This window comes from Miscanthus floridulus, chromosome 18 (genome assembly GCF_019320115.1).
Source record: "Miscanthus floridulus cultivar M001 chromosome 18, ASM1932011v1, whole genome shotgun sequence".
Lineage (NCBI taxonomy): Eukaryota > Viridiplantae > Streptophyta > Magnoliopsida > Poales > Poaceae > Miscanthus > Miscanthus floridulus.
In genome coordinates, this window is record NC_089597.1 from 128,438,990 (window position 1) to 128,456,641 (window position 17,652).

Consider the following 17,652-nt stretch of genomic DNA (forward strand, 5'->3'; position numbering starts at 1 on the left):
GAGTAACAAGCACCACCGGCTTGCAACTCAATCACCTAGTGCCATTCGATGCAACCTCATGATGCAATCACACTAGAATCGCTCACTCACACAATCGGATGATCACTATTAAGTATGTGTGAGATGGAGGGCTCCTAAGCACTCTCAAGCACTCTCACACAATCAGATGATCTTGACTTCACTTGCTTTTCACCATTGCCTTCGGCCATCGGTGCCAAGTCTTGCTCAAGCTTCACCGCCACACGGTCCATCGCTCCAAAGCCTCTGACTTGCCCTTCATGCTTGCAACCGGTCCATCAAGCCAAGTCTTGTCTTGATCTTCTCCACCTTTGATCACAAGACTCAATGTCATGTCTCATGTGCAATGAGCTCCTTCATCATCACATGTGTGAGCTTTGCAACATCTCCAAGCCATTTTCACCTTCATGGCATATGTTGCTCACACATATATACCTGTGGACTAATCACCTGTGTATCTCATATAAACACAATTAGTCCACCTAGGTTGTCACTCAATTACCAAAACCACACAAGGACCTTTCAATCTCCCCCTTTTTGGTAATTGATGACAACTCTACAAAGATATGGAAATTAAGCTCTTTTGGATTCATGTTGCCTGCCCAAGCAATTTTACCATGTGAAAATGATTTTGGATAAGTACCACAAACCCAAAATGGTAGTATTAGCTCCCCCTACATATGTGCTAGAGTGTTTGATTTGAAGCTCGCACATATGCATAGATTAAAATTGTGGGAGAGTAATTACTACCAAATGATGCTAAGGTGTATAGAATAAACCTTTGAAGCGTGTACCAATTGGAGTTGCACCTTTAAGTTCATCCTTAGCACCATGGTTAGCTAGATATCACTTGAAATAAAAACACTAGATACCTTTGTGAGATCAACATTAAAAGCAAGGTACTAGCATTACTTGAAAAGCATACCAAGTGTCTAGCTATCATCCTATGCATGCTAGTTATCAAATCATCATTCAAGTTCTACAACTAGCATACACCACACAAGCATGCATATTGAATTTGAAAGCTTATGCAATGCAAGCAAGCACATGAATATGCACATACAAATGCAATCAATCAAAGTTCACGAGCTTGCTCCCCCTACTTGTGTGCTTCTCTTGTCCACAATGTTGCTCCCTCTTTGTTCATATCTATGTCCAACCTCCTAAGCTTTCATATCTTATCTCTCCCCTTACACAATTTATCTCTCCCCCTTATAAAGGCTTTCATATCTTTGTACATTCTCTCCCCCTTTGTCATCAATTTTCATAAAAGGTGAGCTTCTCATTGATGCAAAGGTATATGTTTGGGGTAGATGGTTGAGGCTTGAATCTTGCATTTTTTATGGACATCACTTGATTGTTGGAATGACACCACTTGTAGGTACCACTTGTAACTTGTACCACTTGTATCTTGTGTAGGGCTTCTTGAAATACCACACATAGGATCTTTGATCTTATATCAATTCGTGGGACACCTCCCCGTATGTGATAGCATGGGTCATCCATTTGATACACTTGAGCTCATGTAGGTGAGGGATGCATTCTTCATTTGATGATCACTTAAAGTTAAGGATCACTTGTGGAACCATCGTCTTTCATGGTTGATATCATATATAGATGTAATACCACTTGTATGAAGTAGATACCACTTGAAAGAATCTTCTAATTTGTAACCACTTGTTGGACTTATCAATAAAGACCATTTCTTGAACATTTGATATCTTCATGAGTACCACTTATAGGATGTCACTTGTGAGTTGATCTAGACATCACTTATGAAATCTTGATGAGATACTTGAGTTTAGATACCACTTGAAACATACAAACTAGATATCCATTTGCATTGTTGTCTTGTGCTTGTACTCTTATCACTATCATGAGCTTCTATGATTGACTTGAACTAAATTGATTTGCCTAAGCTTCCAAGTCCGGTTTGAACCAATGACAAGCTTCTTCACACCTATTGCAAGGGTTATCTTGGCAATGTTGTACTTGTCACTTATTGGCAATCCAAATTCAATCAAGTACTTGGGTTTACTAGCTCATGAACAAATTCATATACTAATCACTAGATCAAGTAATCATTCAAACAATAGTGGTAGGCTATGAATTTAAGCATTTTATTTGTTATGCATGATCCTATGAAGCATGTACTATATGCACTAACCGCATACTAGTAAGGGATGAAATGATCATGCACATTACAATGATACCTTTGCTATGTTGGAGTAGAGGATAGTCACATAGATTCCAATTCATTAATCCAATAGCAATGTGAAGTCCAATTATAAGCTTGGTGAAGACCAATAGATACCATTTTGAATTCCATTCTTCACCCATATGAAATGAATACCACTTATGATCAAGTGCACTTTCTTGTTGTGGTTGGCTTGCTTTATCTTTTTATTTTTGCTTGCATGAGAGTATCAATTTGAGAATACTACTTGAAATATCATGATTAGCTCTCTTTTGGGTGTTGCTTGCTTTTCTTGATCAACCCTTTTAATTGCTTCAACTAAGCATCTCAAATGTTTCTTGGATCACCACTTCCATGTTAGCCTTCCAAATACCACACTTAGTTCACCTACACTAGGGAGAAGTGACCTCTCTCCAAGAACCATTATTGACATTCACTTGAAATAACTTGATTGATTGATCCAAGTGATGGACTTAACTTGATGAGTAACCTTGATTCCTTCTTTAAGTCCTTTTCTTTCTTTTTGTTTAAGTCCTTTTCTTTCTACCAAGTGATTTTTAATAGTCACTAGAGCTTAAACTTCAACTGCATCATGAGTTTGATCTTGATCTTCCAATTTGAATACCAAAGGTGTGCAAAGTACACTCCACAATCAAATAGCCTTATACTCATATCTTTTCATGCTTCTAGATCATCTCAAAACCAAACTTAGGTACCTCAAACACTTGTAAACATGTTCTCAACTTGAGGACCTTTCAATCAAAATGACTCTAGATCAATCCAATATTTGTCACTTTTTTGATAGATTCTGTACCCTTCAAAGAAATAAGCATATCTCTCAAAGTACAAATCCAAATACCACGAAATTTGGTGGAGATGTTCTTTACTAAGTTATATAGCAGCTGTAAAAATTTGAGCTTCATTTGACCTCTAGATTGCTGCCATATATCAATTCTTCCACCACTGCTACATGCTGAAAACTGCTGCACTATAGCTGACAAGATCTACTCCAAAACTAAAGCATTTCTTATCCAATTCTCATGAAAATTGTACAGCATCTTATACCATAAGTCTAGAGCATGTACACCAATTTTTATGCCAATCCAATAAGTTTTGATAACTCAAACATGGCTAAGATCACAGCTAGCTCAGATTTTGCAATATAGGACAGATTTCAAAAATTGAGCTATACTTCATCAAATATGAATCAAACTTGAAACTAACTTGTTTGAATACTTCCATAAGACATATATCCATTCAAACCACTTACTAAAAGTCATCTCATGAATTTATCCAATACAAATCAATCCAAACTTGACTACTAATCAATTATCCATTCAATCATCTTATAGCAAGCAACATTGCATATTTATCCAATTCAATCAACTCATATGCACCCAAATAAAATGATCAACAAGAGATATACCTTTGGTTAGATTATGATCATCCAACTAGCAAGCTTCAACTCAATTATTTGCAATTCATCAAATATATCCAATGAATCACCAACAACTTGAAATTGACACTTGTATGTTGTAGCACATTTGGACTTCACTCAATTTTTACTTGGCATTGGGTTTGGATGTGCACTAGGCTTCATATATTGATTCAACATATAATGAACAATGTGAGATCAATTGAATCAAGTCTCCAATGCCGATGGTACCTACAAACAATCATCCACTTTTTGATAGTACCCAAATAAGTTTGGGTCCTCTCAAGTTAGGAGCAACATACTTAGGCATAGCCTTAGTATGAGTAGCGGGATGTTTTGCAATTACAACTAACGAGGTACCATTGCCATCCTTTCTAAGCACATTATTATCAACAATTGAAATAGGCTTAGAAATATCACCTAGGGGACATGAATGTGCCATGTGTCCCCTTTCCCGGCATGAGTAGCACTTTCTCTTTGCTTGAGCCTTCTCTTCGTTGCTCATGTGGTGCTTCTCATTGCCTTGCCTCTCATGGATTGCTTGAGCCTTCTTCTCAAGCTTGGTAGGACACTTAGAGGCAAAGTGTCCCACACTTCCACACTTGAAGCACTTGATGTGAGCATAATCTTTCTTCTCATCTTTATTCTTGCTCATCATCTTGGCATCTTGAGTTTGCACTGGATGCCTTGCCTTTCCACCCCTTCTTGTTTTCTTCTTCATCATCATTAAGTCACTACCATCTTTAAGGTTGATCTTGATTTGTTCTTGGGGTGTCTTCTCTTGCTCAACTTGTGGCTTTGGTTGAGGCTTTACTTGTTGCTTCACCAATTGCTTGGTTGGGCACATTGAGGTAAGATGACCCCAAGAGCGGCACTTGAAGCACTTGACATGCCTTAGCCTCTCTTCTTCTTTCTTCAACTTGAGCTTTTCTTCATCAGGGCAACCATTTGCAAGATGTCCCACTTTATGGCACTTGAAGCACATGAAATGAGAGAGCTTCTCTTGTTCTTGCTTCTTCATCTCTCTTTCATATCTTCTCTTGCCCCATCTTTTGCCCTCGATCTTACTCTTGTTGAAGCCAATGCCACTTGTGTCATTGCGACTTTCTTGATGATTGAGTTTGTTAGTCTTGAAGCCGACTCCACTCTTGTCACCAAAGTTTCTTTGAGTCTTCAACATATGCTCAAAGGTGACTTGAGAGTTGTAGCACCTCTCTAACTTGTTGCTCAATTTCTTCACTTGTTCATTTAGCTCATTGTTCTCCTTCAAAAGGTTAGTCTCACAAGACATAGAAGTAGAACAAGCATCTATATGTGAAGAGTATGGCATATCTAATAAATCATCACAAGAGGTGGATACATGCTTCTTGCCTATATCACAAGGGTTAGCAACAATTTGTGATTTATCATTTGATCCATGTGATGAGCTCTCATTATTTTTAAGTTTCTTTGTAAATATTTTAATGAGAGAAGCATGTTGTTCTAATAATTCATCATGAGATGCAAGTAGTGTCTCATGATTCAATTTTAGCTCATTATGTGAAGATTTATAAGCATCAAGTAGTTTCTTATGTTCTTCACAAGAGTTCTTTAGAAATGAGTTTTTATTTTCTAAGTTCAATGTTTTAGCTTTCTTATTTTCTAAAGACATGGTCATGCTAGCAAGTCTACTAACAAGCTCATCATATGAATCAACATGATCAACCACATTATCATTTGTTACCTTGGTGTCACCTTGTGACATGAGACAATGTGGTGTGGTTGGAGAGCATGTAGTAGCATCTTCATCATAGCTTGAGCATGAACTATCATTACCATCAAGTGTGCATGGGGTAGCATCATCACTTGCAACACTTGTGGCATCATCATCAACCTTGTCAAGTGAACTTGTAGTAGATCGATCATCATCATCATCATCACTTGACCATGAGGTGGAGCAATCTTCCACAATCACCAAATTATGGTTATGCTCAACACACTCATGTGCCTCCTTCTTTGGTTCATCCTCCTTCTTGAATTTACCATCATCCCATGTGGAGGAATCACCGAAGGTTTTCTTGATGGACTCTCATATCTCACGAGCGGTTCCCTTGATGTTTACTTGTTTCATCAAATCAAAGCTTAAAGCATCCATTAGAAAACAACAAGCATGTGCATCAAATTCATAGAGAACTCTTTGAGCTTTGATGAGATTTCTATAGTCTAAGACATGGGTGAGACCACTTATGACAACCCACCAAAATTTAGGTCCCTTTGCATGAAAATGATCAAGCATGTGATTTTTTCAAAGTGCAAAGTTTGTGCCATCAAAAATATGTGCCTCACAAACATCTAGCCCATTAGACGCCATCCTCTCGGGTCGGTGAAGACCACAAATGAGAGACCAGGCTCTGATACCAATTGAAAGGGTCGAGAAGGCGACTAGAGGGGGGGTGAATAGTCCTTTTTAAAACTTAATCACGTTGGCTAACCAAAACAAGTGCGGAATTAAAACTATCGGTCTAGCCAAGACTACACCCCTCTATCTATGTTCACTAGCACCTTGCAAAGATACTAATCAAGCAACAAAGGTGCTGGGCTAGCTAGAGCTCACTTAACCAATTCTAGGAGCAAGGTCACACAAACCTATGCCACTAGTACTTTAAGCAACAAGGGAGCTCCTACACATGCTAGTAAGCAAAAGCACAAAGCCAACTAAGCTCACTAACAATGCTCAATAACAAGGCAACCAATGCTAAATTAGAGAGCGCAATTACTTAGCTACACAAACTAAGCAATGTGACTAACAAGGTTATACAAACTAAATTAGCCACGCAAGGGAGCTACTTCTATGCTACACAAGCAAGAAGGTAACTAGTAAGCTACACATGCTAACTAATTACAAAAGCAACAACACAAGCTCAATGTAAATGAAAGTAATTGCAAGCTTGTGTAATGGGGATGCAAACCAATGGGAAGAACAAGGTTGACACGATGATTTTTCTCCTGAGGTTCACGTGTTTGCCAACACGCTAGTCCCCATTGTGTCGACCGCTCACTTGGTGGTTCGGCGGCTAATTGGCATCACCCACCAAGCCCGCACGTCGGGCGCCGTAAGAACCTACCCCGGAAGTGAGGGTAGCTCAATGACACGCTTTACTAAAGTTGCTCTTCACGGCTCCTGCGGGGCGAGCACAATGCCCCTCACAAGCTCCTCTCCGGAGCACCGCACAAGCTTCTTGCGGGCTTCCACGGAGACCACCACCAAGCCATCTAGGAGGTGGCAACCTCCAAGAGTAACAAGCACCACCAGCTTGCAACTCAATCACCTAGTGCCACTCGATGCAACCTCACAATGTAATCGCACTAGAATCGCTCACTCACACAATCGAATGATCACTATCAAGTATGTGTGAGATGGAGGGCTCCTAAGCACTCTCAAGCATGGACACAAAGTCCCCCAAGGTGCTCAGCAGCAGCCATGGCCGAAGGCCACTTCTATTTATAGCCCCAGGGGCTAAACTAGCCGTTACCCCTTCACTGGGCAAAAATCAGGCCGACCGGACGCTCCGGTCGTGTTGACCGGACGCTGGACCTCAGCGTCCGGTCACCCAATGACAGCCACGTGTCACCTGCATTCAACGGCATTCTTCCAATCTCAATGGTCATCTTCTGACCATACGTAGCAGCTTCAACTGACCAGACGCTGGACCCTCAGCGTCCGGTCATTTACAGTAAGGTACCGACCCTGATCGGATGCATCCGGTCGGACGTGATCAGACGCAGCCCCAGCGTCCGACCACTCTCTAGTGACATTGCTTCGTCCAACAACAGGACCGGACACTGCCTCTAGTGTCCGGTCACTTTCAGAGCCAGCGTCCGGTCGACTGACCGACGTTGCACGCTGATTGCCACCACTGACCGGACGCTGAGCCTCAGCGTCTGGTCACTATGTGACTAGAGTCCGGTCCACTCTGTGGGACCTTTCTCATCTCTATTTTTTCACCGAGTTGATCCACATCAACTCCAACTTCTTCTCCTTTGTAAATATGCCAACACCATCAAGTGTACACCATCATGTGTATGTGTGTTAGCTTTTCACAATCATTTCCCAAAGGGTTAGCCACTCAACTTGTCAAGCCACTCAATCCTAGCAATGATGCAAAGTTAGATCACTCGAGTGGCACTAGATGACTGATATGCAAACAAGTTTGTCCCTCTTGATAGTATGGCCATCTATCCTAAACCCGATCATAAACTTCTCTACACACCAATGACTGGTGAAATGAAATGCCCTAGGTTATACCTTTGCCTTATGCATTCCATTCCATCTCCTCCAATGTCGATGCAACACATGCACCAACATGATCAACAATGATATGATCCACTTCATATCATCACATGATCATATTGGTTCATTGATCTTGACTTCACATGCTTTTCACCATTGCCTTCGTCCATCGGCGCCAAGTCTTGCTCAAGCTTCATAGTCACGTGGTCCATCGCTCCAAAGCCTCCGACTTGCCCTTCATGCTTGCAACCGGTCCATCAAGCCAAGTCTTGTCTTGATCTTCTCCACCTTTGATCACATGACTCAATGTCATGTCTCATGTGCAATGAGCTCCTTCATCATCACATGTGTGAGCTTTGCAACATCTCCAAGCCATTTTCACCTTCATGGCATATGTTGCTCACACATATGTACCTATGGATTAATCACCTGTGTATCTCACATAAACACAATTAGTCCACCTAGGTTGTCACTCAATTATCAAAACCACACAAGGACCTTTCATCGGGCCCATTCGACCAGTCCTAAGGGCTCACTGTCTTTCTTTGAGGAAAAACCATGGACTGGGAACCAACCAAGACTCGAATGTGGTCTGAGATGCCCGCGATGCTTGTGCGCCCAGGTACTGGCTACTAGTGGGCCCATCCCTTTTCACCCCTCACTTTAAGGCCCCCCAGAGCGGCTATGAACCCATTGGAGGGCCAGCCTTCGAACTCCTAGGCCTGAATGGGACGTAGGAGCGTTTTTAGCTCTGCATCCCTCCTTACCTATGACGATTCTCGGGCCTATCTGCACCGACGCCGAGCTAGACAACATCGAGAAGGAGGTGGCCCCTCTGGCATAGGACTTGTAATAAGTGGATAATCTCTTAAATTTTGTTATGGCCAAACAGATTTTTAGCTCTTCTCCCCTTTTTGTATAAAAAGGTTAATGCGCTCCGACCCTTTCCGTCGTTAAGGCTGTAAAGCTTAGGGTATAGGTGAAAAAACTCTGATCACACTAGTGAGTAAAAACGCCGTAGCTACTGAGGCATAGGTTTCTTGCAGTCCAACCAGTTTTACTCAGTGTTCATTTTAGCAACCCTTGCTTCTAGATCTTAATGTGAGAAAGGGTCAGGCATAGAGAATGTCTACCGAATAGATATACTCTTATCAGCCCTAGAGTGAGGCTCGATCCCTTGCCGTTGCTAGGGTTGGGTGTCACTAAAGATCGAGGAGTTGATAGTAAAACTGATAAGAGAAAGCGTGCGTAGATTAAGGGTAAAAGCGACGTAGCTATTCGATGTTCCAGGCATTGACGAAGACTTCACCGTCAATGGTCTTAAGCTTATAGGTGCCTGGTCGGAGCAGCTTCGCGATGACATACGGTCCCTCCCACAGCGGAGAGAGTTTGTGGCGGTTCTTGTTGCTCTGAATGAGGCAGAGCACTAGGTCCTCGATGTTGAAGGCCCGACCCCATACTCGACGGCTACGATACCAGTGCAACGCTTGCTAGTATTTGGCCGAGCGGAGGAGGGCAACACCACACGCTTCATCTAGCTGGTCCATGGCATCCTCAAGGGATGCCTTAGCTCCCTATTCGTCATATGGCCTAACCCTCGATGCTCCATAATCGAGGTCAGTCAGGAGGATAGCCTTAGAACCATAGACCATGAAGAATGGTGTGTAGCCAGTGGCCCGGCTGGGGGTCATCCTTAGACTCCAGAGCACCATGGGAAGCTCTACGACCCATTGTCTGCCAAACTTGTTCAACCGGTTGAAGATCCTAGACTTGAGGCCTTGTAGGACCATGTTGTTCGCGCGCTCGACCTACCCGTTCATGTGGGGGTGCACCATGGTAGCCCAATCGATGCGGATGTGGTATTCATCGTAGAATCAGAGAAACTTTTTCCTAGTGAACTGCATGCCATTGTCTGTGATAATGGAGTTTGGGACTCCAAAGCGATGGACGATAGCAAGCCACCTACCACAATTCTAGTTTATATAGTGTCTATCCACACAATAGCTATGTCACTACACTAAGTTAGTGTGCTCTCAAAGGCTAACTAAAGAGCCACATTAACCAAACTAACAAGCTCTCACAACTAGCTACACTAAAGAGCTTGACAACTAGTTTGCGGTAATGTAAAGAGAGTGAGCAATTTGTTTATACCACCATGTTGAGGAAGGAGTCAATCAATCAAAAGAATGAATACCAATGAAGACCAATCACCTCGGAATCAAATGAACACAATGATTTTTTACCGAGGTTCACTTGCTTGCCGGCAAGCTACTCCTCATTGTGGTGATTCACTCACTTGGAGGTTCACGCGCTAATTAGCATCACACATCCAAACCCTTAATAGGGTGTCGCACAACCAACACAAGATGAGGATCACACAAGCCACGAGCAATTCACTAGAGTACCTTTTGGCTCTCCACCGGGGAAAGGCCAAGAACCCCTCACAATCACCATGATCAGAGCTGGAGACAATCACCACCCTCCGCTCGATGATCCTCGCCGCTCCAAGCCATCTAGGTGGCGACAACCACTAAGAGTAACAAGCGAATCCTGCAGCGAAACACGAACACCAAGTGCCTCTAGATGTAAACACTCAAGCAATGCACTTGGATTCTCTCCCAATCTCACAAAGATGATGAATCAATGATGGAGATCAGTGGGAGGGCTTTGGCTAAGCTCACAAGGTTGCTATGTCAATGTAAATGGCCAAGAGAGTGAGCTTGAGACAGCCATGGGGCTTAAATAGAAGCCCCCATGAAATAGAGCCATTGTACCCCTTCACTGGGCACAACACGGGGTGACCAGACGCTTTGGTCATTTTGACTGGACTCTGGACCCCAGCGTTCGGTCATGCGATGCACGCCACATGTCCCCTCTCTTCAACTACTAAGCGCCCGATCCCAATGGTCAAGTGATGACCGAACGCGCTGCTACAAAGTGACCGGACACTGGACCTCAGCGTCCGGTCGTTTCTAGTAAGCATCTAGAAATGATTTTTCACTACCGGACGTGTCCGGTCATGCTCGACCGGACTCACCCAGTGTTCGATCACTCAGCGACTCCCTTGTGCGTAGCCACATTAGCAGGACCAGACATAGCCCTCCAGCGTTCGGTCACTAAGTGACCCAGCGTCCGATCAGAGACCGACGCTAGCGTCTTCGCTGCTTTTGTTGACCGAACACGCTAGTCCTTCCTAGACCAGCATCCAGTCACTTATAGTGACCTCCATCTTTTCTTTATAGGGCGCTAGTGGCACCGTCGAACTGTCCGCACTCTACAGGCAGACACTCCACCGGTGGAGTTCCTAACCCTTGCTCAAATGTGCCAACCATCAAGTGTATCACCTTGTGCACATGTGTTAGCATATTTTCACAAATGTTTTCAAGGGTGTTAGCACTCCACTAGATCCTAAATGCATATGCAATGAGTTAGAGCATCTAGTGGCACTTTGATAACTGCATTTCGATACGAGTTTCACCCCTCTTAATAGTACGACTATCGAACCTAAATGTGATCACACTCTCTAAGTGTTTTGATCACTAAAACAAAATGGCTCCTACCATTTATACCTTTGCCTTGAGCCTTTTGTTTTTCTCTTTTTTCTTTTCAAGTCCAAGCACTTGATCATCACCATCATCATGTCATGATCTTCATTTGCTTCATCACTTGGAATGGGCTATCTATCTCATGATCACTTGATAAACTAGGTTAGCACTTAGGGTTTCATCAATTCACCAAAACCAAACTAGAGCTTTCACGTCTGTGGCCAGCTTGGGCTCCTTCCTATGCTCCCCTTATTGGAGCCTCTAGACAAGAACCGCTTCAGGAGGACACAGTCCTTGTATAGGTGCTTGACAGGGAAAGCATGGTTTGGGCATGGCCCTTTGAGCAGCTTCTCGAAGTGGTTCAGGGTACCTTCAGCGGGCTTCTGACCCCCCTTGTGATCAGCGATGGCTAGGAGCGAGCCCTCGTGCTGCTTCTTGTTTTTCTTCTTATTGGGGTAGATGGAGGCGCCTTCATCGGCGTCCTTGTCCCGCTTTGCCTTGCCCTTGGGGCATTTGAAAATTGCCTCGACCACCTCCTTGCCCTAGGCATGGCTGGTGGTGATGTCAAGAAGCTCCTTGGTGGTTCACAGACCCTTATGTCCTAGCTTGTGAACCAGGGACTCACAGGTGGTCCTGGACAGGAAAGCTCCTATGATGTCGACGTCGGGCAGCTCGTTGCACTGTCGGGAGAAGCGCTGGATGTACCCACGAAGAGTTTTCCTAGACTTCTGTCGATAGTTTTTGAGATCCCATAGGTTCCCAAGACGCGCGTATGTGTCCTAGAAGTTTCCCACGAAGATCTTTTTAGGTTCGTCAAACTTTGGATTCGGTTGGGCAACCACATTCGCGCCGAATCGGCTAGGAACAATGAAAGGTTGTGGATAATGAAATTTTCACTATCCGCTCCACTAGCTTGGCAAGCAAGCCGACAATCCTTGAGCCACAGTCCAGGGTTTGTTTCCCTGAAGTATTTCTAGATGTTGGTTGGCGGTCGGTACCGCAGTGGGAAGACGACGTTGAGGATGTGTTAGCCAAAGCCCTGAGGTCTCAACAAGTCAGGGCTCACGCTTCAGTCCTCACCGCTATTGTAGCGTCTCTAGGTTGAGGGTGGTAGCCATGGCTAGCCTCCTCCCTCTCATCGCCGCGAGCACACCTATGGGCATCTAGGGTGTTGCGCGTGTCATGCTGGAGGCTGAGACGCTCATGCACCGGGGCCTCGGCACGTGGCCTACCACCTCGCTATGCCTGGTGGACTAACACATCCCTGTTAGGTCGCTCTGAGGGCACGCATTGGCTGGCGTCAAGCTCGCATCATCGGGACAGTGAGCTCTCGGCCTGCTATGGCACTGCATGCTCGAGTAGTGTGCGAATCTTGCGATGGGCCCGACGATCCTCAGGTGTCGTGGGCTCTAAAAGCCCCAGAGCAAGGCCACCGCGGTAGCGATGTTCTGGCTTACCCGAGTGAAGTGTGGGAGGTCTTCATCATCCTTGATGACCCTCCGATTCATGTCGTGGGACACGACACGCGCACACCTACCATCTCCGTGGCACTCGATCTCTTGCTCAAGCTCCACGTGATCCTACTCAAGCTAGAGTCATGCTTCTTTGAGCTCTTGGTGCTGCGCCCTCAGCTGCTCTACCCATAGGCAAGGTGGGGCCCTGCATCCCCTCGACTTCATCATTGAGGTCGTCTGTTGGGGTAGCCCCTCCCTCATGGATCTTTTTGATGTATCCCTCGGGGGTACCTGTTATGAAACATTCTCGTGAGGGGTGATGGCTCCCCCTGCTAGAGTCAGAGTCGGAGGGTGACTCTAATTCTCTCGCGAGAAGGTTGTGAAAAGATTTCATGACATATTCGGTCATCCCCATGAACTCATCATTCATAGGGAATGGGGGCGTGCGCTGCGCCACAAGGTGGCCAACGGTCTCTGTGGCATTGCGCAGATCGAATGGGAGCGTTGTCGGAGCACTTCGGATGAGGTATTCTGGGGAGAGCGGCTCTCCTCTGGCAAGCTACGTCATGACATTGGCGAACGAGAAGGTGAGGCAGCGCAGGTCCTCTTGGGATAGTTAGGGTCCTAGGAAGGCGTCGAGCTGGTGCTCTAGCCTCAAGTAATCAAAGCCGAGGAGTTGGTCACTCTCGGGTGCATGCAGCTATGGCTCCTCAAGCGTCTTCGTGACCGCATCGAGGCCAGCGGAGTGGAGAGGCTGGACGACGGCGGGAACATGCGCCAACTCTCCCTCCATCGCAATGATGAAGTCTAGGTTCCCGAAGCACACGTGCGCACCCAGGACCCAACTGACGCCGTGACTAGCCATCCAAGGCCTGATGTGGACATCAAGACGAACAAAAACCCCTACCTGGCGCGCTAACTGTCGGTGTTTTTAGACCACCGACGAGTAAATTTGTATTTGAGCGTCTGGCTTGGATGGTGTGCTCGGAGGACACAAGGGTTTATACTGGTTCGGGCGAAATGTCTCTATGTCTAGTTCGCTGCTACTCATGTTAACGACACTTGGTTTGTAGTAGGGGTTACAAACATGTGAGAGTGGGAGAGGATCCCAAGTCTCTGGTGGAAGGAGTGAACGAGTGCTGAGAGCTCGCTTGCCGCTCAGCCGTGTGCTCGTGTCATGCTCTTGTGTCCAAATCTTGACTTTCATGGGGCGCCCTGCTTCTCCTTTTATAGGCGAAGGGAAAGCATGGGTTACAGAGGAGGAAAAGGAGAAGAACGAGAGAGAGAAGAAGGCTTCCAGGGTTGCCGGGTCCTTCTTCTCCTTCATGCGGGTCCCGCCGATCCTGTAGATGTCAACAGAGATGGCTCCATGTCGCGGCCCTGTTTGTCATTGGTGCTATGCGCAGGCGTCATCTGCTGGTCATGGCGTTCCACTCCGTCCTAATGGATATCGTGGTGAACTGACATGCCTATCAGCGTCCGTACGAGGATTAGGCAGAACAGCACTGGCACGCCCGACACTGTTCTTGATGTGAATCCCCAGGTATGGCCCATCAGGGCCATGTGTTACATCGAGGCGTGCCAGCCTATTCCCTAGCGTCAGAGTTTTGACCGAGGCCCATACGCTTGGACCTAGAGTGGTTGGTGGTGGTATGGGTCCCCGTCGGACGAGACAGAACCCGCGTCCTCGAGGTCGGGTGAGACGGAGCTCCCGACCTTGGGTGAGACAAAAACCGCGTCCTTGGGGTCGGGCAAGACGGAGACTGCACCCAAGGGATCGGACGAGACGAAGCCCACGGCCTCGAGGTCGGGCGAGACGGAGCCCGCGGCCTTGGGCGAGACGGAACCCGCGTCCTTGGGATCGGGCGAGACGGAGCCCGCACCTAAGGGGTCTGGCGAGACGGAGCCCGTGGACTCATGGTCGGGCGAGACGGAGCCTGCGACCTTAGGGTCGGGCGAGACCTTTTAATATGTCTTGAGCCATCTGGGGAAGTCAGCGTGGGCGCTAACTTCCTTGCTTTGGGTATCTCTAATATCGATACCCGACACAGAGGCAGGGGAGGAGCCTTTCCAAACAGGTCCCATAATATAGTTTCATTGCTCCCCTCTCCTCTAGTTAATTATTTGCATTACGCCGTGCATGCAAATATGTAATACGCCTTCTGTCGAAAAAGAATGCCAATCTCATTTTTCGAGAAGTCGATGGATCTCAAGTTTGACTAAATATATACTAAAAGTTAATATTGATAATATGTAATAAGTATCATTAGATGGATTGTGAAATATATTTTTATAAGGAACTTATTTGGAGATACAAATGTTAGTAATATTTTTTTATAAATCTGAATCCACAATGACTCATACATGAATGTATTTTGGGCGAGTTTGTTGACATTTTCAAGGCTAATTTTGTACTTATCCTACTAGAACAATCGCAAATTTTTAAAAAGAAGTAAAAGGAAATCCGTACACCAATACTAGCTTGTACTAGCAAATGAAATAATTCTGATAAATTAATTCAACATGTGTTGGTTACATTAGCCGGCTTGGAATCAAACTTTGGTCTCATTAGCGTGGGAAACACTAAAACGTACAGTACCCTAACAAGTACTAGAACTATCTGTACGCAATTAAGCTTCCAATTAGGTCCCCGACAGGAGGCGGCACCTGCGGCTGCCTCAGTTGAGCCCCGCCGCGGCCCAGGTTCACGCGCACAGGCTCGGAAAATCCCTGCACAGCTCCGCAACAGATGTCTCAGCTGCCTCTCCTACTCGTAACAAGTAGCGACTTGCCGGTTGCCACGCCGTTGCCTACGCTGCCGCAAATTCCGCCACCTCGCAAGGCACTGCAAGCGGTCCAAGTCGGCGCTGAAGGGTCGTGGCCTGCTTCGCCACTCAGCTTGTGCTGACAACCCACTGGTTGCCTAGCACGCACCCCTCGACAGCCCACCAACCTCGGACGGGACTGCACAGGGAGGCGTGGGGGGTGCCGACGGCAACCGACGACGTCGGCGGCGCAGGGGCGAGCCAGCGACGGACATCCGTATGGGCTCACCTGCTGTCAACAACGACGCCTCTCCTTCGACTGCCACACGCTGCTTCCTCGAGCCAGATCCGCTGGCGGAGACGCTGTGTGTGGGTGCAGGCCCTCCCACTTGGCTCGTCTCGGTCGACCCGATGCTAGACGAGCTTGCCGCCTCGCTCGCCGCGAGCCGGCCAGCGGTCACTCCAGCGACTGGTGCCTGCATGCTGTGGCATCCGTCCCACAGGAGGTTCAAGCTTCGTTGGTGGACGCCAGTTCTCCGGTGATGACTACTCAGTGCGCGATGGACCCGCATCCATCGTCGCTTGTGCAGGACATGCCTTCACTGATGGGATAGCCCGTTGTCGTGGGTGCTGTGGCGCCTGGGGAGGATGGTGAGGCCTGGACACCTGGGTTCGAGCCTGCCAAGCACATGGCGGGTTCTACGCCGACGCAGGATGGCCATTCGGTCGGCCAAGCCACACCCGACCCTTCTACGCCGATGAAGGATGGAGCCACGCCCGACCCCAGTGACGCGACGCCCACGCCTCGCGAGGCCGCTCGACGTCTCGCACGGTTTACTGAGGAGGTGCAGGTCAAGCGAAGGTTGCCCTTAATCACCACTTCACCGCAGCAGAAGGCGGCAACCAGAAGGCCCCTGCCAATCAGGAGCAGATGGATTGTCGCGCGGCTGTTGGCGCACATACCGACTTCCAAACAGGGCGAAGGTACTCCTCATGCAGAGGATGGGCATTGCGCCGTCGGTAGCTCCAGTGTCGTCTGCGTCCAAGGGAGCATACGACGCCATATTCGTAGGGAACTTGACGCCGAGCCACATGGCAGCCCTGGACGAGCTGTTCCCAGCGACCAACAGCAAGGCGGGTAGAAGAGCGCTCTTCTCGTATGGCGGAGGAGGATCGCGCAACCAGCAGCGTGGCCACCTAGCTCCTTAGGTTGCAACGGTGCTTTCAGTTCGGTTATTTACCATTTATGTATAATATTGAAGTTTGTAACAGTCTGCTAGGTTGGTCCAGTAATAGTTGTAAGACCACCTAGCGCACTCATCAGAAGCGTGTCATTTGCACGGTTGAACTCTTCTTCTTAATTACAATGATACGCAAATCTTTTGCGTATTGAAAAAAAAGACCTTCCTGTGTGCAAGCGCGCTACCGTTGAAGAAGAAGCTAGCTAGCTAGAGCACAAGATCGCGAGGTGGGGGCCATCACTTGACTTGGGAGTTTGTCTAGTTTCCCTTCATGCCTGGATTATATAAGCAGCTGGCTAGTATATAATTGCATGCATTAATGGAGGTTTGTCCATTTCGTTTCCTTTGATTCTTTGAGGTCACAGTAATTTTGTGTGTGAGTTGTATTCTCTTTTACAGACCGATCCATCTATAAAGATTCACTGGCACTGGCCTGGCACAAGTGTTTCTGTTGTCAGCTTCATTCGCACGTCAGGTGATATGCTTGTCAGGTGGTCGTAATTCGAATCATCATCATGTCGTGGCCGCACCCTTTACATGAGCACAGAGACCGGCAGGAAGAGCAGCCTTTTCTAGAAGCAGTTAGTTTTGCGGTTAGCGAAAATTAATCAGCAGCTTTATAGAAATTTACAACTCAAGTCAATGGCAGCTTTGAAAGTCTTACTCCGATCCATCCTTTTAAACTCATAAATTGTACTCCCTTCATCCAAAAGAACGTAATTCTAGC